The sequence below is a fragment of the Nomascus leucogenys genome, chromosome 14 (genome assembly GCF_006542625.1).
Source record: "Nomascus leucogenys isolate Asia chromosome 14, Asia_NLE_v1, whole genome shotgun sequence".
Lineage (NCBI taxonomy): Eukaryota > Metazoa > Chordata > Mammalia > Primates > Hylobatidae > Nomascus > Nomascus leucogenys.
The window spans coordinates 29335726-29354413 of record NC_044394.1 but is presented as its reverse complement, the minus strand read 5'-3'; positions in this window follow the sequence as shown (position 1 = coordinate 29354413).

Below are 18688 nucleotides of genomic sequence, written 5' to 3'. Positions count from 1 at the left end.
TTTGAGTCAAGTTCTGGGCTAGTTGTCCACAAGATTCAAATGAGGCCAAACCAAACATGTTTTGAAATATTAAAGTACAGGAAAGGCCTCTTAATAGTTCATTCTCTCCTTCTCTTTCAGAGTAACCAGAATAAGTTGTTACTAAATTTAATTTTAAAGAATAGACTGTTCCTGTACCGAAATCTGCCAAGTTGCTACAGAAAGATTTCTTTTTAAAGAGCAGAAATGTGTTTATGATCAGCCCAAAGTAGTAAAGATGAAAAGCGACTTAAATGTAAATGCTGTCTTAAAGAAATGCTTGTCATAAGCCCCAAAACCTTCCAGAGTGTTTCAGGAAGACTTCTACAAAGGCTTTTTGAGTTGTTTAGTAAATTTTATCATGTGACCTTTTTTATGAGTGTAAGACTGAATTATTGAAAGACCTCATAGCACAAGGGAGCCATGCTGCCAGAGTTTGAATCTTATCACCATCCCTCACTGGCTGTGTGACCTTGGGGACGTTTCTAACCTGGCTTTTGTGGTTTTGTCCTGTAGATGGAAAGAATGACTTCTCAAGGGGTTGTTGTAAGGTTGCATGAGAGTACATGTCACAGAGCACTCCAGGTTAGCTACCCCATCATCACCAGCAATCTTAGAGAGGTGTCTAGTGTAGTGGTTAAGAGTAAGACCTCACGCTGGTTCATGCCTGTAATCCCAGCACTTTGGGAGGCTGAGGTGGGAGGATGGCTTGAGCTCAGGAATTTGAGACCAACCTGGTCAAGATGGTGAGATCCGGTCTCTACAGAATAATTAAAAAAAAAAAAAAAAAAGAGTGGGGCTTCCAGAACCAGATTCCGTAAGTTTAAACCCCAGCTTTTCCTCATTATTTTTGTGACTTTGGCCAAGCTAGCCTCAGTTTCCTTATCTGTAAAATGGAAATAATAGCACCTACTTCATAGGGTTATTGTGATTGCACAGAATGAGTTAATATGCGAAGATCTTGAGTAGTCTTTGGTGCATTTTTGCAAGTTTAACTCTTATGTGCTTTGCATATCTTGAAATATGAATATGTTTTTTAGACAATTTTTTGTAAAGATAAAATTATTATCAATAAAATAATCAAAATTTTTATCAATATGCCTGTTTTATGGGATTTATACTTTTAATCTAGAGTTTGTATGACCCTTTAAGAAACAGAACTACTGGACCAGCCACAGTGGCTCATGCCTGTAATCCTAGCACTTAGGGAGGCTGAGGTGGACTTTGAGCCCAGGACTTTGAGACCAGCCTGGGCAACACAGCAAAACCCCATCTCTACAAAAAATACAAAAATCAGCTGAATGTGGTGGCACATGATTGTAGTCCCAGCTACTGAGCCCTGGAGGTGGAGGCTGCAGTGAGCCGTGATTACGCCACTGCATGCACCCCAGCTTGGGTGACAGAGATCCTTTTTTTCTTTCTTTTTCTTTCTTTCTTTTTTTTTTTTTTGAGACAGAGTCTCACTCTGTCACCCAGGCTGGAGTGCAGTGGCGCAATCTTGGCTCACTGCAACCTCTGCCTCCTGGATTCAAGCAATTCTGCCTCAGCCTCCTGCGTAGCTGGGATTACAGGTGCACGGCACCATGCCCAGCTAATTTTTGTATTTTTAGTAGAGACACAGTTTCACCATGTTGGCCAGGCTGGTCTCAAACTCCTGACCTCAAGTGATCCACCCCTCTTGGCCTCCCAGAGTGCTGGGATTACAGGCATGAGCCACTGTGCTTGGTAAGACCCTGTTTCAAAAAAAAAAGAAAAAGATAAAAAGAAATTTAGCTATTGAATGAATTGAGTTGATCCCCTTTCATTTAAACTTGCATAATAGAATGTACATACCTCTATTGTAAGTGTAATACATATCACATATTTGCTGTTATCTGTGGTTTTCCCTCCTGTTAAACAGAAAGCTCTTTGAGGGTAAGAATAGTATTTCATTTAGAATTTAATCTCCAGTGCCCAGTACCTTGTATTTAAAGAAGCTTAATTAATGCATGTGAAATTAATTAAATAATGCTACTCTCATGTTTATAGTAGTTGAGTGACGTTATAAGTGATATTGTAGAGAATACTATTATTTGTATTATTGAATTGAATTTTCACTTTCTCAATTATTTTTGCAAATAGAGAATAAATGAGAGTAATTACAGTATAATTTACTTTTCATTATGGAACTATTTTTTATTTTCAAGGTTAAACAGAAAATAGTGTGAAAAGTATGCCTGTCATATCCTCCTTTGATACCTGACATGTCCGGTTTTTAATCATAAAATCTTCTGACTCCCACACTTTCTGTCATTAAGTTGGATGTTGTTTGTAATTAATATGAATTATATGAATTAGATTTGGAATGTCCCAAAAATGATGATGTGATGTTATTATCTGTTACAGATTAATAATAATAATGTATCAGCCTAATCCTGTGAAATTTAAAATGGCATCATTTCCTTAGGGACCACATCCTTATGCTCTTTCCATTCAAGAGTGAAACTTTCTCTTGAGCGGTCTTAATAAATAATTAGCTATTGAAATAGCTGCACTAAATAGTGTAGCAGGAATCATAAAGGAAGCATATGTAATTAGTAAATAAAACACACTTTAAACTTTACCATATGCTTAATATGGTTACTCAATTGGGGAATATATTTTTCAAAATAAGCAAAGTTGATGGGGCCTACCACCTGCCTCATTTATAGAATCATTCTATTTTACTTGTCAATAAAATCTAGTCTAATTACTGAGCCCTCTGAAGTTATAAAAAGCCAGAATTATCTTTCATTAGAGATCCTTGGTAATAAAATCTGAATACTAATCTACTCAGAATTGTTACAGTGTTCCATCACATTGTTAAAACTTTTCAAACACATATATGAAATATCTATTACAATGTGGGCAATTTTGTGTATATAAATCTTTGTTTAACCAAATCATCAGTTACCCAGTATAGTTGAATATATTACATTTTCATTGGCTAAAACAATTAATTTAGAAAACTTGCCCTTTTTGTTTTGATACATTTAAAACAGCTAATCTACAGTGAAACTTTAAAAAATAATAATTTATAAGCACTTAGAAACTATGCTTGTTTGGTATGCAAGATCGGAAGTCTATTTTTCACTTGACACATTTTAGCATGCCATTTATTCTATGGGTCACACCTCTTTCTTTCTTTCTTTCAGCTTTTTTTTTGTGAGGACATTTGGGTATTTATTAGTATTTTACAGACATATACAATTTCCGCAGGTTTTTTTTTAAAACAGTGTTTGTTGTGTACAATTATTTGGAAAGAGCAAGGAAGGATAGAAATAACCTTTGAGGCTTGCGATTTCTATCCTTGTCTTCTAACATTAGGAACATGGATAACTATCTATACACTTTGTCAGTAATCAAAAGGAGAAGAAAATAACGTATGCATTATCTTATGGCATAAACTCAGAATTAAGGTCCATGAAGTTCTATACTGAGTGATGCTACTGATTGGCATGTGACCTTGAGCATTACACTTAACCTTTACCACTCTCCATGAGTGAAGGCAGTTACCCTCTGCTCACTCACAGAGGAAGTTGTAGGGGTCAGTTGTAAGTGCTTTTTAAAAGCATTTAAGAAGGACACAATGCAAGCAAATACAAAGTAAACATTAGCATTTATAAATGAATATTTGTTCATCATTATTTAAAAATTGTGACCTTTCAGATTTTTTACTTAATGGGCATTTTTCCTTTTAATTTTATATGTGAAGAGACTTTTTACTAGTATGTTCACAAAAAAAAAAATATATATATATATGGTACCTTTTAAAGAAGCAATGAACTTTGGTTTAGCTGAATGGGGTTTTAAATGTTAACACTGAGATTTTGGTACATCCTGGGTTATAACAGATGTTGATATTTTTGAGAACAAACTTCAGGTATCTGAGAGTTAATATATTTTATTAAGTTAAAGTTTATAAAACTTATATTTGCATTGCAGGAAAACATGTTCAGACTTAGATTCCATTAGCAGTGTATTCAAATAGAAAAATTAATCATATTATTTACTTTTAAATTTCAAAAGGATTACTTGGCTGTAGGACCCATCTTGTTTTATCATTTATTAATTTATTTTTTTTGAGAAGAATGGAATCCCTGGAAAGGACCCTTCTTTATACTAATTTTTTTTTACCTTGAATGCAGTGAAATATGCATTATTTCAAAATACAGTGGCTTGGAAGATTTAATTTATTTCAGCTAATTTTGTATTTAGGGAAGCTAGGGAAGGCCTGTGTGGAAAGGCTGCATTTTAAGAAACTGTGTCCCTAACAATGAGTTAGGAATTATTAAAATTTAAAAGTCAATAATTAGCATTATATACATTCCTTTGAATTCCAGTTTTATGTCTCTGTGATTATTAGCAGAATTGTCACAACCTCATGATGTTACTCACTTTTTTTAAGCGAAAATGAAATTCTAGCGTACATAGAATACCAACTATTAAAATAAATAAGGCATGTAAAGAAATATTTCTTTTAACTGACTTTAAGAAGAGTGAATAGTGATCCTCAAATGTGAGTTTTCTAAGCAGAAAGCAACTTTAAAAAACATATTGTCCTTACTGTTTAGTAGCCAACTCATTGAAACTTAGAATGATCAGTTTTCTTTTTGAATTTAAAGTTCACATTGGTGTTTATAATGTGTTGTGTGTTGGTATGTATAACTCTTTGGTATTGAATATTTACCTTTAACATATTAAATAAAACGGTCAAACTAGTCTACCTTTTATTTAAATTTCATCTGTTTTTCACACCCTTCTTTTTGTTCTTACATTGTATTTCAGTTTTCTTAATATTTCCACGTTTGTCTTTTCTTTTTATGCAGCATCTTCATTTTACTCTATGCTGTCTGCCTCCCAAGAATCATAGGAATTCTTTTTCCTTGATCATAGCAGGTTTTTTTCTGTTAGCTCCCTTTGCATTTGCCTCTATATAAGGTATGGAGTAGGAGTTTTTCTTTATTTTAGTCTGCTTTATGAGACTGATGGAAAGACCTTCTCTGTAGAACATTTGTTTTGCCTTGTTTCGGAAGATGAGCTCTCTAATCATCTTATCTACACAAACTTAAGGGACCACGTCATAAACCTAAGACCAAGTTTTAGCTTGTGTGAGGTGGTAACAAGGGAAAACTGTAACATGTTTATTATTTACTGATTTTCTATTAATCTATTTTATGTGGAGGAGCCCACAGATTTTTTTCTTTTCCATTATCTTGAACTGTTTCATCCAGGCTTTTTTTTTCATTGCGCGTCTGGTGCCCTGATGAGCTTTGGAGATGGTTTCTGCCATGATCATCGCCACCTGACCACGAGGAGGGTGGCTTGCCTGAGAACATCACATTAGCTGGGATGAGCAGCTCCTTTTGTTTCGTTTTGTTTAGTTTGTTTTGTTTTGTTTTGTTGTTGGCTCCTTAAAGCCAGGCAGAACATCAGACCACGTCCGCTGTGACATTTTCCAAGGTTCACCATTGTGGAATGATTAATGGTCCCTGGTGAAGTAACCATCAGCTTCATTGTCTTCTATGGCTTCAACTTAAATGAAATGTATCCCTTTGAGTTAACTTTAGTTTTGATTTTAAGGGCTCTTTTTATCCAGAAAATCAGAGTATAAAAAAAGTATTTTTAAACATAAAAGATTTACATAAAAATCCTGTAAGTAAGAGTTTTCGTAAGGACCAAACTTCATTGATCTGGAGAAAATATTTAATAGTTTCTCAAAATATCTGACATTATTTCGACATCAGTAGTAGAAAAGCTTTAAATTTGATTAAACAAAAATAAATCCTCCTTTTGATTTAAAAAGCAAAGTCTATCTTTACTTTTTAAACAATTTGAATACAAAATTAGATAAACTGAGTTTTGGAGTTGATTAAATATTTCCCAGAAATGGTACTTTATAAAATCTATGCCTCATGGAAGAAGTTTGATCTTTTTTATACATATACGTCCCATTTTGGGCTTTTATTCATTTACTGATTCAGTTAATTCAACAGATATTTATTGGGCACTTACTATGGGTCAGCTACTCTTATTAAACACGTATGATATAGCGGGGAAGAAGAGGGATGAATATGCCTGCCTTCATGGAAATTCCAAACTATTTTGGGGGTATTTACAGCTTGTTATCTACTATTTGGAGTAGTTATAATGAAATATTGTACAATAATGACCTGAAAAAAATAAGGACTCTTTTCATGGATTTTATGCCTGCTGACTTGGTATAAAAGGAATCCTAAATCTTCAAACAAAATTTCACTTAAATGGACAATTTTTATTTGAATTTGAGTTGAAATATTAAAAACAATAATGTCAGTAGTTTCCAACAGAAATCATGAATCATCCTCATTTCTGAACCCTGGAAAGCCTTACAGTGGACAGAGTCTGAAATTTCTCCTAGGTTTTCTTTATACTTTTAAGTTGTTTTATCCTATTGCTTTGTTTTCTTTGTAATAGAGCCTGAGAAAAAGGGTAACACTGAAAATTGCACAATGGAAATGGAGTCATCTCTGCTATATTGCACAATTAGCAAGAAAATCTTAAGTTTTCTTTGTCTAGTATACATTAAGAACTAATTTTTTGTTTCTATGATTGTACTATGTAATTTCCTAAACAAACAAACAAATAAAACCCTTAGGGTTCATTTCCACCTCAGATATTAAAGTAGATATACCTAAGTATCTATGCAGTACAAGTAGCATTAATACAGTATAACATAACATAATGATTTTCATTAATTGTTTCATTTTTATTAATATTTAATACATGTCTCAAGTGCTTGGGGCTGTCAGAGACTAATAATAAGACATGGCATCTGCCTATAATGGTATTCACAGTCCAGTTAGAGACAAAAGAGCTCCATATGAAAATTAAATCATTTATATTAGGCAATATGTAATTTAGCTTAGTGGGGAGTCTAGGGTGGACCACTACAGTAAGCCTAGTCTTGCATCAAGTGAACTTACCTTCTAGAAGAAGTTCTAAGTGGCCTTCCTGGGAATCCATCCTTCCTTTTAAGTTTGGGCAAAAATGGTTAGCAGGCTTTCTTTTTGTCCTTGGACACCTAAGGGTAGAATAGTCGCTGTGCTAGCTGTTGCAGTGGCTCAGCAAGAGAGGGGAGGAAAAGGGAATGGAGCACACATTCTACCCATTTATTACATTTACTAGCTATCACCTTGGGAAGCAAAAAGTGCGCCTCAGAATAGAATATATGGACACAGTATGGATATATTTTAGTTTCTTGAGAATAAAAATTATTCAAGACTGGGCACAGTAGCTCACACTTGTAATCCTAGTGCTTTGCTAGGCTGTTGAGAAGATTGCTTGAGGCCTGGGGTACGAGACCAGTCTGGCAACATAGCGAGACCCCTGTGTCTGCACAAAAAAGATTAGTATAGGTGGTGGTGCACACCTGTTTTCCCAGCTAGCTTCTTGGGGGGCTGAGGCAGAAGGATGGCTTGAGCCCAAGAGGTCAAGGCTGCAGTGAGCTATGATTGAGCCACTGCACTCAAGCCTGGGTGACAGAGTGAGACACTGTGTAAAAAAAAAATTATTTCATAGCTTTGAGAAGCCTGATACATCAATATGGGCCCCATGGACAAGGGAAGTTCCTAAAAAAAAAATGGAAGAATCACTGGAAGGGGAATAAAACGTGGGTTGGAGGCTTTTGACAGTTACTGAAGACACTCTTCCTCGGTTTTCCCTAGAGTAGACCTGCCTACAAGATGGGTGTCCTCCAGACCTAACATAACAAATTTAGGAAGTTTGCACATATTGCTATGATTTATAGATATAATCTCTCTAAATTGTTTTGCTTTGGAATTAGCTGAAGTTCCTGATGTGTGTGTGTGTTTAAATTCTCAAATGAAATGTTATGTGACTGTGACTTTTGTTTTCATTTTCTTGGATATTTGAAAATAGTAAGAATCTCTGTTTTTATAGTACAGGTGTTTGTTCATTTGGAGCTAAATCTAAGATAGGATAATACAATGTATGCTTGTCTCTTATATTTAAATTAGGGGAAAAAGGCTGGGTGCAGTGGCTTATGCCTGTAATCCCAGCACTTTGGGAGGCCGAGGCGTGTGGATCACCTGAGGTCAGGAGTTCGAGACCAGTCTGGCCAACATGGTGAAACCGCATCTCTACTAAAAATACAAAAATTAGCTGGGCGTGATGGTGCGTGCCTGTAATACCAGCTACTCGGGAGGCTGAGGCAGGAGAATTGCTTGAACCTGGGAGGCAGAGGTTGCAGTGAGCCAAGATCGTGCCACTAGACTCCAGCCTGGGAGACAGAGTGAAACGCCATCTCAAAAAAATAAATAAATAAATAAATTAGCAGGAAAAAAACCCAAAGTCTCAATGTTTATCTGTTAATAACAGTATTCGGATACTTATGTGGATGCTTCTTTTTAAAAAAAAAAAAAAAGATAATCTGTATGAAAAGTTTCTTTTCCTGTAAACTATTTCTCCTAGAACCATCACTCAATCTATATGATTCAAAAAGCCACCAAAGGTGTTAATTTTGTTAATTATCTAGAAAGTTGTGATGGTTTTGAGGGTGTATACATATGTCACAGCTTATTAAATTGTATATTTTAAATATATGCACTTATTATATATCAATAAAACTTTTTAAAAAGCCAACCAGATTGTAAGGTATATTTTCAGGATAAAATACTTACTATCTTTGGGAGGCCGAGGCAGGCAGATCACCTGAGGTCAGGAGTTCAAGACCAGGCTGGCCAACATGGTGAAACCCCGTCTCTACTAAAAATACAAAAAATTAGCCAGGCGTGGTGGTGGGCATCCCACCTACTTGGGAGGTAGGTGGGTAATCCCAGCTACTTGGGAGGCTGAGGCAGGAGAATTGCTTGAACCCAGGAGGCGGAGGTTGCAGTGAGCCAAGACTGTGCCAGTGTACTCTAGCCTGGGCCACTGAGTGAAACTCTGTCTCAGAAAAAAAAAAAATATATATATATATGTAAAATATATATTTTTATATTATATATTATATAATATACAGTTATATATAATATATATTTTATATATTATATATACATTATATATTATATATATATGCACACATTTCTTATAATAGGTATTTTCTTTTTTTTGAAATGGAGTTTCGATCTTGTTGCCCAGACTGGAGTGCAGTGGCGTGATCTTGGCTCACTGCAACCTCCACCTCCTGGGTTCAAGCGATTCTCCTGCCTCAGCCTCCCGAGTAGCTGGGTTTACAGACACCCACCACCACTCCTGGCTAATTTTTTGTATTTTTAGTAGAGACGGGGTTTCACCATGTTGGCCAGGCTAGTCTCGAACTCCTGGCCTCAGCCTCCCAAAGTGCTGGGATTACAGGCGTGAGCCACCGTGCCCCGCCAAGAATTATATTTTTAAAGTTTGTTATTTATGTTTTATTTCTTTATTTCATCCACCCTTTATTCACCTATATCTCATACCCCAGAAACACATATTTCAAGTAAGAAAGACAAATAGAATTAAGGAGGCCTTTGTGCCTGTTGAAATTTAGATATAGGACCTTAGAGAGCTTTTTACCATATGTAAGACTCACTGGAGTATCTTTAAGTAATTTGCCCAAATTTGAATTTGGAGAATTGGAGTCATGTATTCTTCAAGGAATCCTTTTCTTACAGTTTAACAGATTGTGACTTATCTTTGGCAAGGAGTAAAGAGCATGATTTTAGTGAGTCTTTTTCCTCCTCTTTTCTTTCTTTCTTTTTTTTTTTTTTTTGGAAGAGGTTAAATGGCTTAATGCTTTTTAAATATTCCTTTGTCTCCCCTGCATGTTATACATTAAATTTTGGCATGTTGGGCCATAGACTCTATGAATAGATTTGTTTAGGGAAGAACCAGGTTTGTTCCATTATTCCTGCCTCTATGGTCTTCAGCACAGTACAGATACCTTAATATAAGTTTGTTAACTGGTGGTTTAATGTTAATCAAACATTCCTTATGTTGCCCAGTATATATATCAGGTAAATTTCTGTATGTATAATATCAGGAATTTTTTTTTTTTTTTTGAGATAAGGTCTTGCTCTGTTGCCCAGGCTGGAATGCAGTGGTGTAGTCACTGCCTACTGCAGACTCAACCTCCCAGGCTCAAGCAATCCTCCCACCTCAGCCTCTCGAGTAGCTGGGACTACAAGATGTGCACCGTCACTCTTGGATAATTTTTATTTTATTTTATTTTATTTTTTGAGATGAAATTTCATTCTTGTTGCCCAGGCTGGAGTGTAATGGCGCAACCTCAGCTCACTGCAACCTCCACCTCCCAGGTTCAAGCGATTCTCCTGCCTCAGCCTCCTGAGTAGCTGGGATTACAGGCACCCACCACCACACCCGGCTAATTTTTTTGTAATTTTAGTAGAGATAGGGTTTCACTGTATTGGCCAGGCTGGTCTCGAACTCCTGACCTTCAGGTGATCCACCTGCCTCGGCCTCCCAAAGTGCTGGGATTACAGGCATGAGCCACCACACCCAACCAATTTTTAATTTTTTCTTGTAGAGATGGAGTCTCACCAGGTTGTTTAAGCTTTTCTTGAACTCCTGGCCTCAAGCAATCCTCTTGCCTCAGCCTCCTAGAGTGCTGGGATTACAGGTGTGAGCCACAGTGCCGGGCTGAAGCTTCTTCATTGTTGGAATTAATGCCTATGTTAAATTTAGAACATTGGCAAATTTTCATGAATTAAAAAAATAGTCTAGAAAAATGATCAGAGTTGTTTTTCTGGGGTTGGGGCTATTGGGGCATTAATGAGTGATTTGAAAGCTCTAGCTCTTTTTACAACACTAGCAGGACACGTTGGAATCACCTATGTCCAGGCCACAACCCAGAGGTGAGGCCCTGGGTTATTGTAATGTATAGCCACACCGTGCTGTGTAATGCTGTCTCTCATACCATATTCCTCCATACCCAAGCTTTCTATCGTAGAACTTTTCAGACACGTAGAAAACCTAACAGAATAATTTAACAAACACCCGTATTCTCTCTACCCAGATTCAGTAGTTATTAACCTTTTGCCGTATTGGCTTTATGAGTCTGTCCCTCTTTCTCTGTATGAGTACTTTTTTCCTGTACCATGTGAAAGTAAGTTTCAGACATCATGAGTCCTTACCAATAAATACTTCAGAATATATTTTCTGAGAATAAGGACATTTTCTACATAACCACAATGCCATTATCACCCCTAGGAAAATTGGTAATAACTTGGAATGCTTTTCAAAAATTCAGTTCATTAAAGACACATGAATTTATATCCTACTAAAAATTAAATGCATATAAAATGAGAAGTTTCACAGAATATGGAATTCTGGAAATTTTCTGGTAAAGATAACGCATTTCTTCTCTGTGTTTGCAAGTGAGGCCACTACTTCAAACATTTTTATGAGGTAAACACATTTTCTATGTTTAGTGAGGTAAAAATCTTTTCTAGCTCTCCCAACTCATGATCATAGCGATGAGAAGAAAGAAACATTTCTCACAGTTCATGCCACAATGTGGTTTAGTGGAAAAAGTTCAGTCTTGAGTCAGCAGGAACAGTGTTGGTTCAAATAGTTGCTCTGCCCCTTCACTGGAGGTGACCTTGCAGAAGTGAAGTTCTTTTATCATCTAAGATGCTTTTAGAAACTGCCCTCAAGCTCATTGGAATCGTCAGGAAATGTATTCTTTCACACAAAAAAATTCAGAGGCACAGCAGGCTTCAGGGTTGGTCAGTTCTGGAGCTCGGGTTCTGAGTGTCTTTCTGCCTTGCCAGGCTCCTTGTTGGCTCTGACTTTGTTTCACCTCCTTCCTCCAGCTGGTTTATGGCCATACATCACCATATTCAGAAGTCAGAAACCTCTCCACAGGGATGGACTGTCAGTTTTCTTGTCTGATTGGGCACCTCTGCCCACTTCTGGATCAGTAACTGTCTTCAGAGAGCATTCTGCCATGGATGGCTTGGACTAACCTATAACCCTACCCCTAAAGCCAGGATGGCATTCACTTAGGGAGAGGAAGGGAGGAATGGATATTGGGTATATCTCTTAGACTTCATTTTCTTTGCTGTAAAATGGGAACAATGATATCTACCTCTATGCTTATTACCAACATAAAATAAGTAAAGCAACAAACACAAAGCTGATATTTAATAAATGTTCATTCCTATTCTTTCTTCTCTCCTTTCAATCTTATATAAAATCCTATCTTCCATTGATGCTGCCACCCTCCATACTGGTAAGCATTTGTAAGTGACTCTCCCTTGGCTGGTCTCCTACCTGACCTCTCACCTCACTATCTAGGGTATAGCATTTTATGTGAGCTTTGCAAATTGGTCAGACCTTCCATTAACCTATCTTGCCCATCTTATTTTTTTCTTATATATTTCTTTTAAATTTTTTCCTATAATATATCCCTGGAAACATCTTACATAATTTCAACTTCACTTGATATTTTTCCAAAACCAAGGAAGGGAAATTGTTAACAATGTGTACAAGGCCAGGCATGCCAGCATGCACCTGTAGTCCCAGCTACTCTAGAGGCCGAGGCAGGAGGATCACTTGAACCCAGGAGTGCAACATTGAGCTGGGCAACATAGCAAGACCCCGTATTTTAAAAATAACACTTAAAAAAACAGTGTGTTGTACATATTTATCAAATGTGAAGAAAATCTCTTCAGCTTTACTGTCCATAAACACAGAGTTGAAATAGATTTCCCCCTTTATGAAAAGAAAACCATGATGGCCCATGAAAAGGTAAGCAAAATAAAATGCTATTTGAAATATAGTAACTTGTTTGTCCAGGATAGACCAGGTCTTTGATATTTTAGGAAAATCTAGACTCACCACAGTAGTGTAGCTGCTCCAGTTTCACAGAATTTCCTTTAGAAAAAAAATCGTGTCTAATTCCAGCCTGGCCAAGATGGTGAAACCTCGTCTTTACTAAAAATACAAAAATTAGCCAGGCATGGCGGTGGGTGCCTGTAATCTCAGCTACTCGGGAGGCCGAGGCAGGAGAATCGCTTGAACCCGGGAGGCGGAGGTTGTGGTGAGCCGAGATCGCAGCACTGCACACTCGCCTGGGTGATAGAGCGAGACTCTGTCTCAAAAAAAAAAAAAAAAAATTTGTGTCTAATTTACCAATAAATCTTTTTTGGATTCTTTGGTCTTGAACCCTCTCATACCTACTGCGAGAGAGAGTCATCTTCCAAAGACATGTTTTCCAATACTCTATGTGGGAACAATGGGGGGTCTTTGTTCAGGCATGCCCTTTTCAAAATAGAGAGAGAAGGACTGTCATATTTTTCCCCCTATGGTATTTCTAAAGCACTTCTGAAACACCTGTGACTTCCTGCAAAATTGCCACAACCCAATTACATGGGATGGTCTTCCCTTTTGAATTTTCTTCCAAAATGACAGGATCACTCTTGAAGGAAAGTTATTGATCCCTGTTGACCCCTGTAAGTAGAACGTTTAACTCTGCCGTCCTCCATGGCAAGAGAATGGAAGAAGGGTGAAAAGTCTGGTCTCTCTCTTGACTTGGAAGATGCTGAACCCTGGCCTGTTCCTTTCTGTTACTTTTTTTCATTGTCTTTAATTTTTAGATTTAGTGTTGAGGTAGCTATTGATCTGTTAGGCTCTGTGAATACTGAAAGTACTCAGATTTTGGATGGTTCAATCCATAATTCAGAGCTTCTGCTGGCATGAATCTTTTCAGCCAGAGAGATGTTTTTTAAAGGAACTCTTTAAGTGTGTGTTGATGATTCTAACACATCTCAAATTAGGTTCTATAATTGTAATGCTGCACAATGAAGGCAAAACTCTGAGATAAATTATAATTTTATTAAAGAAGCCAGAGAATGGGACATTGTGGCTGTAATTTTGGTTAAAAGTGCTGAGTTTTGAGAATATAAAACTTTGAAATTCATATTGCATTCCTTGAAGTGCTATTGGTTATTTTTAAGAAGGATGAAATATGATTATAACTTACGAAGCTTGGTTTCATTTGAGCACATTTTAAATGTTAGTGCCTTGCAGAAAAGTTTTGTGGACAAGACTCCCTTTGCTGTGTAACAAATGCTTTTACTGTTTAGCCAAGGTTTGTTACTAATGGCTCAGAGGCTGAAACGAAAAGTGAAATGTCTGTTGTTTCCCATCTAATAGCTTGATTTTATTTTTATTTCCACTACCCAGTGTTAAAAAAAAGAAAGCCAAGATCAAGATCCAAAAGCTCAAACAAACTAACATTTAGTTTCCCAACTAGAATAAGACTGGCCTTGCCGTGTTGTGAAAGTCTTGTATGGGAAATGTTTATTCATGGCTGTGCAGTTGACCATACTCATTGCCGGATCAGGGTGTATTCTTGTCTTCAGACAACCAAGCAGGTAAAAACCAGTTGAGACTAAGCAGTTGGACTGACTCAATTTCTCTTTTTCCTCTCTGTTGCGAAACGTTTTAACTGTGTTTCTTGCCCCTACTTCTTGGTCTACCTGAGAGAATGAACAAAAGTCTGATTCAGTGGATTGGAAAGCAACAAAGAGTCCAGAGTATATTATCTGCCACTTATTACTGAAGGTTTATACTCCAATGATAGAGCAATCACTAGCGCTCTGTCTTTGTGTTTGCTACTTTCTTGATCCTGTCATTCCTGTGTACTCTCTTGGAGCTTCTCATGGGCGAGATCTACAACTTCAAGTTGTGCGCGATGGATTTTAAGAGCAAACTGCCATAGTTCCAGGTCATTTATTGTTTTCATTTTTCTCGAGGAATTCTTATTCTGACTGAAAACTGCAGGATGACCAGTGAAAAATTGTTGACCAGCTAAGGAAAATGTATTTACAATAATTTTTAAAAACTATTTGGAAAAGAAATTATACTTGGAGAAAATTGTCTGTACTTTGGCTAAGTCCCTAGACATAAGCTTTATTGTGTACCAGGTCATGGATCCATCTTTCCTACCTTAGCATGAAATCCATGTGGTACAAAGACACTCTTGTCTTCTCAGCACTGTTGTGTTCCATTGCCACTAATTTCATGTTATCACTGGTGTAGTGATTACTGAATGGTAAGTACACTAGATTGACATGGTTCATGAAGATTTGGTTTTATTTTTTGTAGTGCTTGTGTATCTTAAGAACAATATGATAAAAATGGAAACTTTTTCCATGTGAGCTAATTTAGGGTTATTAATAGAGTTATACAGGCAGTTGACCACTCGTTTTTCTGTTTTGAGCTTACATGATGATTGGACAGGGAGATGGACAAAGAAGCATTGCATTAAAGAGATCACTTTCATGTTGGAGGAGAGGTGCTTGTTACCACTACCTTTTGTTTGTCTGTGCAATCTACAAATCAGTTCATATGGCCTCTGACAACTGTTCTGGTGACCTAGGTTCACGTATTTTGGAGAAACTGTGACTTTTATTACTGAATAATGATGTGAATGAGGAGTTTTTTTTAAATGGATTTCCTATTTCCTAAAATAGAGGCCTTTTCTTTAAGATTCTTTTGCTTCACTTTATGTTAGTTATTTGTACACTTACTGACATTGTTGGTGTGAGAATTACTCTTTTAAATTGTTCTTCAGTTCAAGTTGTTGACATTCCAGCTAGCAGTAACCCTACCTCTCACCTTAGGAATACAAAATGAGATGCACTATGGAATACTTAAATCTTAACTTTTGAATGCTAGATGCAGGTATCAGTTTAAACTTATTACACCATTATATGATGAGGGAAAAAATAGGCATTTTTAATGACTAGGAAAAAGTTCTTGGCAAAGAAAATTCTGTTTTGTTTTTTCAGTTACTGAAATGGAACTGAGTCTTTTTTTTTTTTTTTTTTTGAGATGGAGTTTCACTCTTGTTGCCCAGGCTGGAGGGCAATGGCACTATCTTGGATCACTGCAACCTCCATCTCCTGGGTCCAAGCGATTCTCCTGCCACAGCCTCCCAAGTAGCTGGCATTACAGGCACGTACCACCACGCCTGGCTAATTTTATATTTTTAGTAGAGACGGGGTTTCTCCATGTTGGTCAGGCTGGTCTCAAACTCCCGATCTCAGGTGATCCGCCCGCTTTTTTTTAGGTGTGTCTTTGAAGCTAAAGTGATTCAGTGCTTACAGTCACCTATGAGCGTTCATGTAGTGAGTTCTTGGACCCCTTTGTGCTCCTGGAGAGGCAGTTTATGTAGCAAATGTGTAGTAAGCAAGTGTATTTTGACTTTTCTAACTATCACACCATTGAGCACATGATGCTTTGATGTACTGGAGTGCAGCATGCAGTTTTGCCATGGGGTGTCAAGTGGAAACTGGGGCCCTTGGTCAACCCAGTTATAAATGTCTATTCTTCACATGTCCTCCTATTTTCTTTGTGTGCATTTATAATTGTTTTTAGTGATCCTGTCAATTTGACAAACAGAAAAGGTTACAAAAGTAAAGTCCAAATAGCCAGTTTTAAAATTTTAAGTAAAAGTTGGATAGGGGCAAATATTAAGAATAAGGTTCCCGTCAATTCAGTTTCTCTTACTATTTCTCTTACTGATTGCTTTGACTGACAAGTTGACTGCTTTACTTTATGTGAGGTTTTATTCTTTTAAAGATAGAATTCATGAACTTTGTACTGGCTCCAAATGTGTGAAGCTCTGCTCTAATCATTGCTTTGTTCAGTAGATAAAATTCCTGCTCATTTAAAGCATTCCTGAGACTATTAATGCTCCTGCCTGCCACCTTTTTGCTATCATTGTTTCACATCATCATTGATTCGTGTATTCAGGTGTCTTTCACCACATAAAGGAATGAAGCTCATGACAGCCATTTTCAAGTATAATCCGAAACTACTTCTACATTTTTCTACAAAGGTGTTTGGCATCTGGGTTAGCACTTATGTTGGGGAGGAACCCTGGGATAGATAGCCCTTTAGGTTTCTTGATGTGTTTAGGATATGAGGCCAATATTACTTGCTGGCACCAACCCTGAAAAAGTTGAACTGGTGTCATACTTTTTATGCTCCTGTTACGTCTAACTATAAAATGAAGGAAGTGCTCATGGCACTTCCCCCTTATTTAATGAGTTCTCCCCCGCAGCTCTCGGAGGAGTTGGCCAGGGTCCGGCTGGATGCGCAGTCCATGTTTCTGTTCTTTTCTAGTTCCTGTAATGTAATGTTGCATAAAACTTTCACTCGTTATCTTCTTCTTTTTTTCTTATGTCCTCCTAAAAATTGAAAAGTAGTATTTGCTATGACATCACCATTTCTCAGACCCTGAGAATAAGGCCCATCTTGGCTAAGTGTTTGACCTAGGATTATACGTAATGAACTGCAGAGCCAAAAACAGAACTTGGGATTCTTTCTGGGCTTCATTTTATTCCTGAGCCATAGTTTCTCCTTTTTTCAGCTACGCTTAAAACAGGACCAAAGAAACTAATTTCCAGGGACCAAGAATATTTCCCACATCTCTTCTTCAGTGTTCCAGTGTTAGGATTTACACGAGATTTATTGTCTGAGGTAAAGTTTCATTGCCAGTTATAAACACAATCCGCTCCCACATTATTCCTGATTTGACTGCTATCCCAGAAGGTGATGGATAGTTGAAGAAAGATTATAATGAATGCAGCCCCTATTTTCTTTTTTGCCCTTCTAAATTTGATTTAACAGGCTGCTTTCTGCCAGGAAATTTCATGAATGGGCAAATGTTAATAAGCCAGATTTTTTTCCCGTTTATACTAATAAACGTAACAAAATATCTCCCCAAAGTGGATTCAGTTAGACTATGTTAGTACTTGAGTGAGTACTTCCTGAACTTACAGGAGGAAGCAACTGCAACCACTCTGAAAATGAAATGGTTCCTATTAAACTTGGTTACTGCAGTCTGAATGTATTTCATGCTTTGAAATATTTTGTCCATAGTTCTTTTTGTTAGTGAATGTAGAGCTTGAGGAGAGTTCTGTAAAAATTAGAATCAACTGTTTTGCTTTCAAAATGCTTTTTAAAAATCAAACTGAGGATAAAGTTGCGGAATGACAGGTTTTCCCCACTTTCAGAGTAACAAAAGTGAAAGTTGCATTTTGATCAATTTTGCTTAGTCTTCTTAGTGAAATCATAAGATCCGAAGTACATGCTGTTGTGCACACACCAAGCAGTTAAGCAGTTTTGTTGTTTTAGTGCCGCTGAACGTGAACTGGTGCATGTCCACACATGCCACACATAAAGAGTCCATTCTTGCTCACGTGCAGCCCGAGAAGCCTGGCCATAGAGGTCTTGGGCTCAGTGGAAATTGGCAGCCTCTCTTCTCCTGTAAACAACAGCCTGACGTCACCCCATGCAGTGGTGATAGCAGACCCACTTCAGAGATTCCCAGTTGACAGAACTGTGGAAGGGCTGGCTTTGATCATCTTCAGTCACACTTGAGTGAACGCAATGCAGAGAAATTTGTTAATGTCAGAAATACTGGAGTAGCCCTTTAAAACTGTTTTTAAAGTACTTATCTGTGAATTTTCACATGTAATCCCAACAACAAATCAATGTGATCAGCAAGAGAATTGTGGCTGTTCCTATGTTAGAAATGTGCCAATTCAAGTCCAGAGAATAAAAAAGTTAGTAAGTGGTGGTGGAGTGACTGAAATTCAGGCCTTCTAAACCCTGCCTTGTCTCTCTTTCCACTATA